The following is a 10,300-nucleotide window of genomic DNA, read 5'->3' on the forward strand; positions in this document are numbered from 1 at the left end:
CAAACCTTGTATCTTGAATAGGGAAAGATAGTACAAAGGTATTGACAATAACACGAACTTAATTAAACATATCCTCCCTACCATCGAGATGTATCTACCCTTCCACCTGTCTAGCCTGTTCTTTACTCTGTTGACCACTTATTCCCAACATTCACCCCTCTTATGACACCCTCTACTGGCATCCCCAAATACTTAAAAGCGATTCTCATCACCTCACAATTTCGAATTGTCACAAAGCAGAGAATCTCCGTGTGATCCACCCCAACCCTGCCAAGTCTACTCTTGAAGAAATTCACCTTAAGATCAGATGTCAACTCAAAACAGTTCAAAATAACTTTTATGTTAAATACGCTTTTGATGTTTGCCTTATAGAAGAACAAAGTGTCATCAACATACTGGAGCATATTTACCTTTACCGACTTTTTTCCAATCTCGGAGCTCTCAACCAAGTCTTTCTCAACTGTAGTCCTAGATACACCGACTAGCCATTCAGCTACTATAAGAAACAAGAATGGCGCTAAAGGATCGCCTTGCCTCAACCCCTTCTTCGGAATAAATTCCTTAGTAGGACTCCCGTTTACAAAAATTGACATTGACACTGATTCCAAACACTTTGATCCAAGAAATCCACTTTTCACAGAAGCCGAGTCTTCCTAACATATAGTAAATAAAGTCCCATCTGACAGAGTCGTAAGCCTTCTCATAATCCACCTTGAAAAACACATAACTTTTCTTTTTCCTCTTCATCTCCTCTAAGACTTCGTTAGCTACAAGAATGTTGTCCAAAAGCCTCATTCCTTCAAGAAAACCATATTGCATAACGTCAATAACTTTACTGATCATGTTTTTCAACCTAATCGCCAAGATCTTTGACATAATTTTATACACACACTTTATCAGCGAGAAAGGTCTATAATCACTAAGTTGTTGCAGATTCTCAGTCTTAGAAATCAAACAGATGAAAGAAGCATTTGAACCTCTAGGCCACTTATCGTTGACCATAAAATCATTTACCGCTGAAACAAAATCTTCCTTAAGGCAAACCCAACAATACTTGATAAAACAAAAATTGAATCCGTCAGGACCAGGACTTTTCGAACTATCACAACTCCAAACAACGTTCTTAACTTCCTCTTCAGATACATCTCCAATCAGTGACTCCTTATCTTCATCACATATAAAGTTGAACCGAACATTGTCCAACCTAACCATGGGCTCAAACTCCCCAACGAACCTAGCATCGAAAATCTCTTTGACCTTAGTCTTTACCATCACACCACTGTCTGTTCATTTGTACCCATTCCTGTTTCTCATTCTCCTCCACTTCACAAACGAGTGGAAAATTTTTGTATTCAAATCGCCTTGTTTCAACCATTTTTTTCTTATTTTTGATGCAAGACCGCTTCTTGTTTGAATAAGTTTCGACTTTGTTCAACTAGCAAAAGTCTCCTCTCCTCCTGCCCAAACTCATCTAAATCTCTTTCATCATCTCTTGTATCTAGCTCTTGAATTTTCTTTTGTAGCAAATCTCCTTCTTGATTGGCGTTCCCGAACACCTCTCTATTCCACTTTTTCAAATATAATTTTAACTTTTTTAATTTTTCTTTTAATACAAACTTCCCTCCGCCCGTCACTCCATTACTCTACCATTTGCTAGGGGTGGCAAAGTGGGGCGGGCCGTGCAGGCCAGCTCGCGACCCGTTGAAAAAAATGCGGGATAGGTTGCTAATTTCAACTCGTTGGCTCGCTTAAGCCTGCCCCGCATAACCCGTAGCCTGTGCGGCCCAAGTGCGGGGTGGGGCGGGTTGGCCCGCATAACCCGCATAGCTTTAAAATGTAGAATTTTTTTTCTGCACCTCCATATTTTCTTCATGTAGCCTCATATTTCACATTCTGAAAATTTTAATAACATCTTACTATGCATGTCTCGTGAAAATAATATTATGAGACCATTTACCTAATGCATCTAAATAAAAAAAATTCAAATTTTTTATTTAAAAAAATATTTCTTATGCAGGCTTGCCCGCGAGCCAACCTTTATGCGGGGCGAGTTAGAAAAATCAACCCGCAGAGTCTATGTGTGGCGGGCCAACCCGACCCACTTTTTGCGGGTCAAGTGCGGGGCGGGTCAACCCGCATTGCCACCCCTACCATTTACTGCAGACAAAATCTAAAAACCTTCCATCTCTTTACCACACGTCCATTCTTCTGAAAGGTTTCGGTCCCCAATCTACCGACGAAACTTTGAGCACTAGAGCACAATGATCAGAGACCGATCTGCTGAGAACCAATTATTTACTATTTGGCCAGACATCCAACCATTCCTTGAAAACAAGGATCCTGTCAATTTTGCTCTTAACGGTCCCATTCGGCTTGTACCAAGTGAACTTTCTTCCAACCATTGGAATATCCAACAACTCAGCCTTTTCAATGAAACCATTAAACCCCCTAGTCCCTCTACTATAATCTTATAATCTGATACTAAAACTACACTTTTTCTCTCCTCCTTCCTTCTAACTGATTTAAAGTCCCCAACAACACACCACACCCTGTTTTGTTGAATCCTCCTGAACTAATCTCATCCCAGATCTCCTTCTTTTCTTTCAGCGAGCCAGAACTGTACACATTAACTATCGTAATTTGTACCCCATCGCCTTCTTTCCAAACTCCTTCGACGACAGGGTGAGATTTCCCATTAAAGTAGCTCGTCATATTAAAACTACTTCTTCTCCACATAGTAATAATTCCTCCTGCATTATTAACTGCACTGTTCTCCACCCAATCAATTTCATTTGAACCCCACAAATAATAGCAACTCTTCTTACTAACCATTGAGCATTTGTCTTCTGTAGACAGACCATTCCAAACTCCTCTTTCCTAATCAAATCTATTAAGTATCTTCTTTTTGTACTTCCTATTGCCCCTCTTATATTCATACTAATTAGACTCATCATCAGAAATACTATTCTCCGTCTGAATACTTTTATAGTCCCGACACTCCAAGCTGCGAAGCTCGTTTAATACAACCTCTTATTCTCTTAATAGTGTGAACCCCATCTCTTTACCGACTTTCCACACCCTCCTAGCTTCATCGTTTTCATCTTTTAACCATAGCATTCTACTATAGTGTCTAACATCACTATCTGAGATATTAATTTATGACCTTAATCCCTTTAACGAATCTGACTTAGATAACCTTTTAACCAAAGGTACATTTTCATCTCTCAAAAAAGTGTAACGCCCACCCCTCCTTTGATACTAGCCAACATCCTCCTCACTGGACAACTTGCAAAAAGTGACTTTGTCTCTCTTGCCTTAGTCCCGGGAGTGGACAAAATCACTACATTGGCCTCGGAAGCCACGACCTCCCCACTATGAGCTACCCCCACCATACTCATCTTCTCCGCATCACTTGTTGTCTCGTTGTCTTTCTCACACCTAACAATCCCATTACTTGCTTCGTCACTCCTCCGCACCTCTCTCTCTCCCTCACCAACATGCGACTCAATTCCTCATATAACACTAATTATACTTTTATTTTCCCATCTAACACTCTTTTGTTTTTATTTCCCTGTTTAACACCCTTTTGTTTTTATTTCCATATCTAACACTATTTCAAAAGTAAAAAAAAATTAATAAATTAAAAAAAATGATAATTTTAATTTTTAATACATTAAAAAAATAAATATTTTTAATGTTTAAAATAGTTAGAAATATAATTAATGAATAAAGAATTTTTTTTACAAAATAAAAAATAAAAAAGTAATAAATTAAAAATGTTTAGTTTAATTTTTTTTAAGAATAAAGAAAATAAAAAATAAACCCTACAACAACATAAAAGTTGAATCTATAAACAAAAATTATTATTTATTTATTATTATTGATGATGTAATCATGTTAATTTTAAGTAAAAAATACATGACATAATTATAAAAAAACCAAAGTCCATTAGTATTAATTAGTAGTAAACACATAAAATATTGAACTTTTATGTTTATAAATTCAACTTTTATGTTGTTGTAGGGTTTAATTTTTTATTTTCTTCATTTAAAAAAAAATAAACTAAACATTTTTAATTTATTAATTTATTTTTATTTTTAATTTGTAAAAACTCATTTCTTTATTATTAATAATTATTTTAAATATTAAAAATATTTATTTTTTTAATGCATTCAAAATTAAAATTTTAATTTTTTTTATATTTTTGAAATGATGCTAAATAGAAAAATAAAAATAAAGAAAAGTTAAATAAGAAAATAAAAACAAAAAGATGATAAATTAAAAAATAAAAATATAAATAATGTTATATGAAGAATGCCTCCACTCGACCACCATGCGCATGTCTTCGCACACCACCCCAGCCTCTGCGTGCCATTGCACTCCACGGTGCGCATTCGCGCTGTCACTGTGCGTCTTCACGTTGGCACCGCGCACTCCCGCGCTGCCTCCTTGCTTCGTTTTCACATCAGCGTCGTCTACCACGATTTGCGTTCCCATCGTTGCACCTGCTCCTATTCCATCGCCATTAGCGATGATGCTCTTCCACTATTCCTACGCCGACGTCTTCCATCACGCATAACCGCACTTTGTCTGCCTCCCCAACAAGATACGACTTCCTCTAAGTCGCGTCGCCGTCGGAACCTCCACCATTCTCCTCCATTCCTTCGTGTTGTACTATCGGCATTGCGGAGGTTCTCGCGCCAGAGGTGGCGCACAAGATCTCCCTCTCAAGCACGTCGTCATGCTCTCCTCCTTCTTCTCCACCGTGCCCTCCGCTATCTCCGTCGCCGCCTCCCGCCTTGGACGTCGCGCCTCCTAGACTGTCAAACCCTAATTGTGCAGCCCCATCAGCAATAGGGTAAAAAATTAGGGTTTCCCCACCCAGTTTTCTGCACTCAGTGGGGCCTGAACTGGTCCGCTACAGATTAGGTCATCTGCTGATACCCCAACCGGAGCCGTTTCACAATTAATTTTCACCAAACTTTTAGGTTTACGCATGGCCACATTTTTCAAAGTAACGTTTTGGCTCTTCACAACAGAATTAATTCCTTCACTAATGTAATCATTTCCTTTTGGAATCTCTTCCCCCTTCATCGAAAACTGAACAATCTTCTCCTCCACTCTCCTCCATTCATACCTAACGCCTTGTTCAAAGCATTCACATTATGAAAATTCTTCACCAACACTAGCGTCAAGATGGCCTCAGATTCTTCCTCCAAAGTCGCGCCCCACTTGTTAAACGGATACCCAAATTTAGGAACAAGGGGAATCTCTTCTTCACCAGCCTTACCTCCTTACCTAAAGGGATTCTCATGCGTAACCTTGAATACTCTAACACCTCTTTTGAGACAGTTCCCTCATCAACTTCTACAAGTGTACCTACAAGAACCCCTAGCATTGATTGCTCCAAAGAGCCAGTGGGATACCCCTGTAGTGGAACCAAGCTATTTTCTCAAATACCACAAAGGAATCATCCCAGGAACCATAGAATTAAAAATACCTTTGAAACCTTCTTTGTTGTCTGCTATTATTCTCTCGATTAAACCATCTTCATCGCATGACAAAAGCATGTACCTCTCCCGTAAATATCTTACCCTTACTAAATTAAGTCCTCCCAAAATGAAACTCTCCTTGACAACTTGTACATCCATTGCCTTCAACAGTTTCCCAATGTAGCATCTCTCCAACCGATATCTCCGGGTTAACCCTAAAATGTGGCAAAATGTCATTGTTTTCCTTCTGATCGTTACCCTCTTTTCCACCCCTGACGACTTGAGCGTAAGAACGCGATTGAATCTTCTGACTCCAAACTTTCCGATTATGAATCTATCTCTGCAAGATGTGTTTTGACTTACCTTTTGTATTTGGGCCTGTTTGCCCGCAGTTTCCATCTATCAATCCAAATAGAACTGTGGGGGAAAGTGCAATGTTACTCATAATAGCTCTTTAGAATATATTTATGCACTTTTCAGTAGGTATTTTGAGTGCTCTGAGTGTCAAGGTTGGTTACAAATTTTATCTAGATTAGGAGTACATACTTGATATATACGGATTGGGACATTCTTGAAATGTCCCACTTTAATTATATTTATTCTTTGCTGATAAATAAAAAAAATCTAAATAGAATCAAGTTGTCTTTCCAAATCAGTCTCATCCCTTACTCCATGAAATCTGACAAACCCAAATCGTTGTTTTCTGGCTCTAGAAACTCATTTGTGAAGTTGTAAAAAGAAAGAAGCTTTTGCCATCTGTAATTTACAAAACTGTTGCACTCAACTCCAAAATCACCTTCACAAAAATCTTCAATACTACGTCGACACCGTGATTGACAGCTACCTCGCACGTCCCCCACCACAAGACAGCGCGGAACGAAGAATCATGAATTAGTGAGAGGAAAGTACAAATAGAGCACCAACCACACATGGAGACTTGTACACTTAAAAAACCAACATAAGTTGCCCTAAATGCAAAAGGTTACCAGCTTTGATTGTTGTTGCACTACAAGTAAAGTGATTTACAACAATTTGCAGGGAGAGGTGAGAACATCAATGAGGATATAATAATTATTTGCGTGAAATCCATATTTAGTATCTACGAGATGCCACAAACACATTTGTTTCTACAAACATCCCGTACATATAACAGGAAGACAAAGACCCCGACATAAGGCAGGCAATCAACCTTAATTAAAGGATGTAACAGTCAATTTTTTTGCAAATTTGCCAGATCGTGATAGGATGATAATTTATCCATTATCGACACACTTGAATGCTTTATTGAAGTCTCTTAGAGGTCTTTTTACTAGAATGGTAACTTCCAAATACAAGAAAAGAGAAATGGGCAAATATTCGTTCATCTATTCCTTCCACTAATAACTATGAGATTAAAATAGACCCCGTCTTTTCTTTGAGACGACCTCCAGGTAAGGAACAATGAAAGAAAGTTATTATGATGTTAAAAAATTCTTTTTTATGGTCAAAGTTTCGTGCCTCTTAAATGATTGAAACTAAGGCAAAAGTTTTGCCTTCTACAATGTCTTTGGTGAGAATATACATTAGAAACTAACATAGTTGATGACTTCTTCAGCATGAAGTATACAGTCGATGCAAAAAAAATATGGACAATTATTTCTAACCATGTTTGTAGATAATCATAAAAGCTCATAATGGCAATCCTTCAATCGGTTTTTTTTACTAGTTTGGGGTTTTTTTTTCTCCTTTTTACCAAAATGGGGCTTTTTTAAAACAATTTACAAATTTAGGGTAAGTCACAATGTGGTTTTCGTATGTTGAGGTATTCGTGGAGGGTGATGATCCGGCGGAGGTGGAGGTGAAATTCTCCACAATATTTTCAAAGCCTATGTGGTCCAATTTAATCCCGTTCGAAATCAGGATTATTGATCTACTTACACGGGACCGAATTTACCTGACCTCATGATGTGTCGATTAAATATAATTAAATTTTAATTAGTTAAATAACTTACTACTAAATTTTAATTATTTTAAATTGTAATTAAATAATTAATAATATATATTTATTTGAAAATAAGAAAATTTTAAGTAAAAAATGAAAAAATTTATGACGTGGACAAAGTCGCACGAATTCAGGTTGACGTGTCAGGAATCCACTACAAGAAAAGCTTGATTTAGCTTCTAAATTTTTGCGTGGGCCATTTGCGGACGCTACTATCGTCGGCCAAAATGAGTAAAAGCCCACGCAAGATTTACATTGGACGCAAAACGGACGCATATATTGATTTAATTATTTTTTTTTCAAAAAATTTTTTTGCGTCGGCCGCGGCCCACGCATAGGCGTCGGTTTTGCGTCGGCCGCGGCCCACGCATATGCGTCCGTTTTGCGTTGCCCACAGAACCCACGCATATGCGTCCGCTATAGCCGACACATGTTTAGAATTTTAAAATTTAAATATTTTTAATGTATAATAAATAGTTTAATATTTAATTCTTTATTATATTTATTTTATAATTATTTCTTTAATGTTATAATAAATTATTTAATTTATCAATTTTGAATATAAATTAATTAAATTAGATTTATTAAATTAAATAAGTGTTTGATTTAAAATTAATTGAGTAAAATAAAATATATATTTAAATTATTTAAATGTTATATAAAATATTTGTTTATTTTAAATTTATTTTATTTATATATTTTCATAACTATTTTATTTTTGAAATTATGATATAAATTAGTTAAATTAAATTTATTAAATTGATGATAATAATTTAATAATAATGTTAATAATAATTTAATAATATGAGTATAATTTATTTTATTATTATTAATAATAATTATATTAATATGTATAAATTATATTAATAATAAGTATAATAAAAATGATTATATGACCAAAGAATTTGGCTGGTCTAGTGGTTAATGCTTCCCTCCTTACTAGAAGGACTTGATTTCAAATCCTGGCTGGCTGCTGCAGTTCCCTTGAAATATTAATTAGGGGCTTGATTTCCAACATCAATAAAAAATGCTGGTAAAAAAACCGCTTCAAACTGTTATACCAGTAGGTTCTCAAACTAGTACCCTCAACTGGCTTTGTCATCACCATCATTTGTAAGTTTGTTGGCATTTTATTACAAGCTTTGTTTAAACATTCTATCCAATTTTTTCCAATTGAGAAATTAAAAATTGAGGAGAAAATTACGTGGGACTAAAATCGCACATGAGAGAAAGTAGGAACTGAGTGTAGGTGAACGTTCACTAAAGAGAGATATACCATGATTTGTTGAATTTAAATACAATGTATTTCAGAAACCCCTTATCCCGAGCAGAACAGTCCAACTCAAAGTTGATGGCAACAATGTGTCTGCATGTCCAGAAAGTGAACAAACTGATACTAAGCTTGCAGCGGGATCAGAACAAGAAAGGAAATGAAGCCTGTGATAACATTTGGTAAGTTTAAGAGAGACACTGGGCAGGAAGTTAAACTGTTTATATCGCCTATTTAGGAATTTTATGGGGGTATGTAGTTGAGCATTCATTATAGTTTTACCAACTAGAAATGGATCCACCACGCCATGAAAATGGCCAATAAAAGGTGTTGCCTTCAGTTGCAATCCAGTTGCAGTTGATCATTCACTTTGCAATTTTTTCGTATGGCAAGCAATTAGTAGTATAGAAATGTGCATGACACTTAGCAGTTCAGGTGAACGATATTTCAGATATTAAGATTGACCCAAGCCTACTGCCCAGTAAGTGATCTTGCATTAAGTGTTATTGCTACGAACTAATAGTTTGTTCAGTTATCACTCAAGGTAATCGATTATGGGGGAGAAATACTGGAGGGGGACGGTGGAACGTAAACAGTACCCTTCATCAAGCTTATCTACTACGTTCTTTTTCTCAAATTTTTCGGATAGTCATGGAGAATATGATATGTTCAAGTTGTTCTAGAGATGGGCAAGGGTCAAAGAAGTGTTCATATCCAGGCGTCTGAATCGGTGGGGTAGAAGGTTCGATTTTGTTAGATTCTTCAACGTCAACAATGCAGCGAGCCTGGAGAGGGATCTAGACCAGTGTTATATTGGAAATAGGAAACTGTATGTTAACCTACCAAGATACCAGAGAGATGAGTTTTAACGTAAACGTGCTGAGCATAAAGATCCTAAAGGATTAAGAAGTGGTGGAGATGTCCATCCTTTTGGGTAGAGGAAAGGAAAGGAGGTGTGGAGGGAAAAAAGTGGGAAGGAAGGTCACAAGAATGGTACTGTCACCCAGTCATATGCAGATGTAGTTAGAAAGAGAACACAAGACCAGTGGAGGGGCCTGAGCCTAACGACTAAAATGGTAACTCTACCATGGATGACTAATAGCTTGGTTGGTCGTATGACAGCCGAGCTTAACTTTGAGCTCCTACAGGAAGAGTGCTTTAAGGGAGGAATGAACATGTTTATGGTAAGATATTTGGGGATAATCTTGTCCTAATGACTCCTAAAGCAGAAGAACGTATGGAAAACTTTGTCAAGCTTAATAAGGAATGGTTTGAAGGCTTGTTTGAAGATATTAAACCGTGGACAACTTCATGTGTAGCAGATTACAAAGTAGTATAGGTTAGGTGTTATGGGTTGCCTCTTTCGTTGTGGAGCAAGGAGTGTTTATCGAAAGTTGTAGGGGAAGTCGCAACTCTGGTGGAGGTTGATGAAGCCACGCTGAAATGGGAGTGTTTAGAGTATGCTCGGATTCGGGTGCGTGTGCTTCAGTCAACAAAGGCAGAGATGCCTAAGGGGTTTAGGATTAATGGAGTGGTGTATAATATTAATATTGTGGA

This window comes from Phaseolus vulgaris, chromosome 7 (genome assembly GCF_051622355.1).
Source record: "Phaseolus vulgaris cultivar YP4 chromosome 7, ASM5162235v1, whole genome shotgun sequence".
In the NCBI taxonomy this organism is placed as follows: domain Eukaryota; kingdom Viridiplantae; phylum Streptophyta; class Magnoliopsida; order Fabales; family Fabaceae; genus Phaseolus; species Phaseolus vulgaris.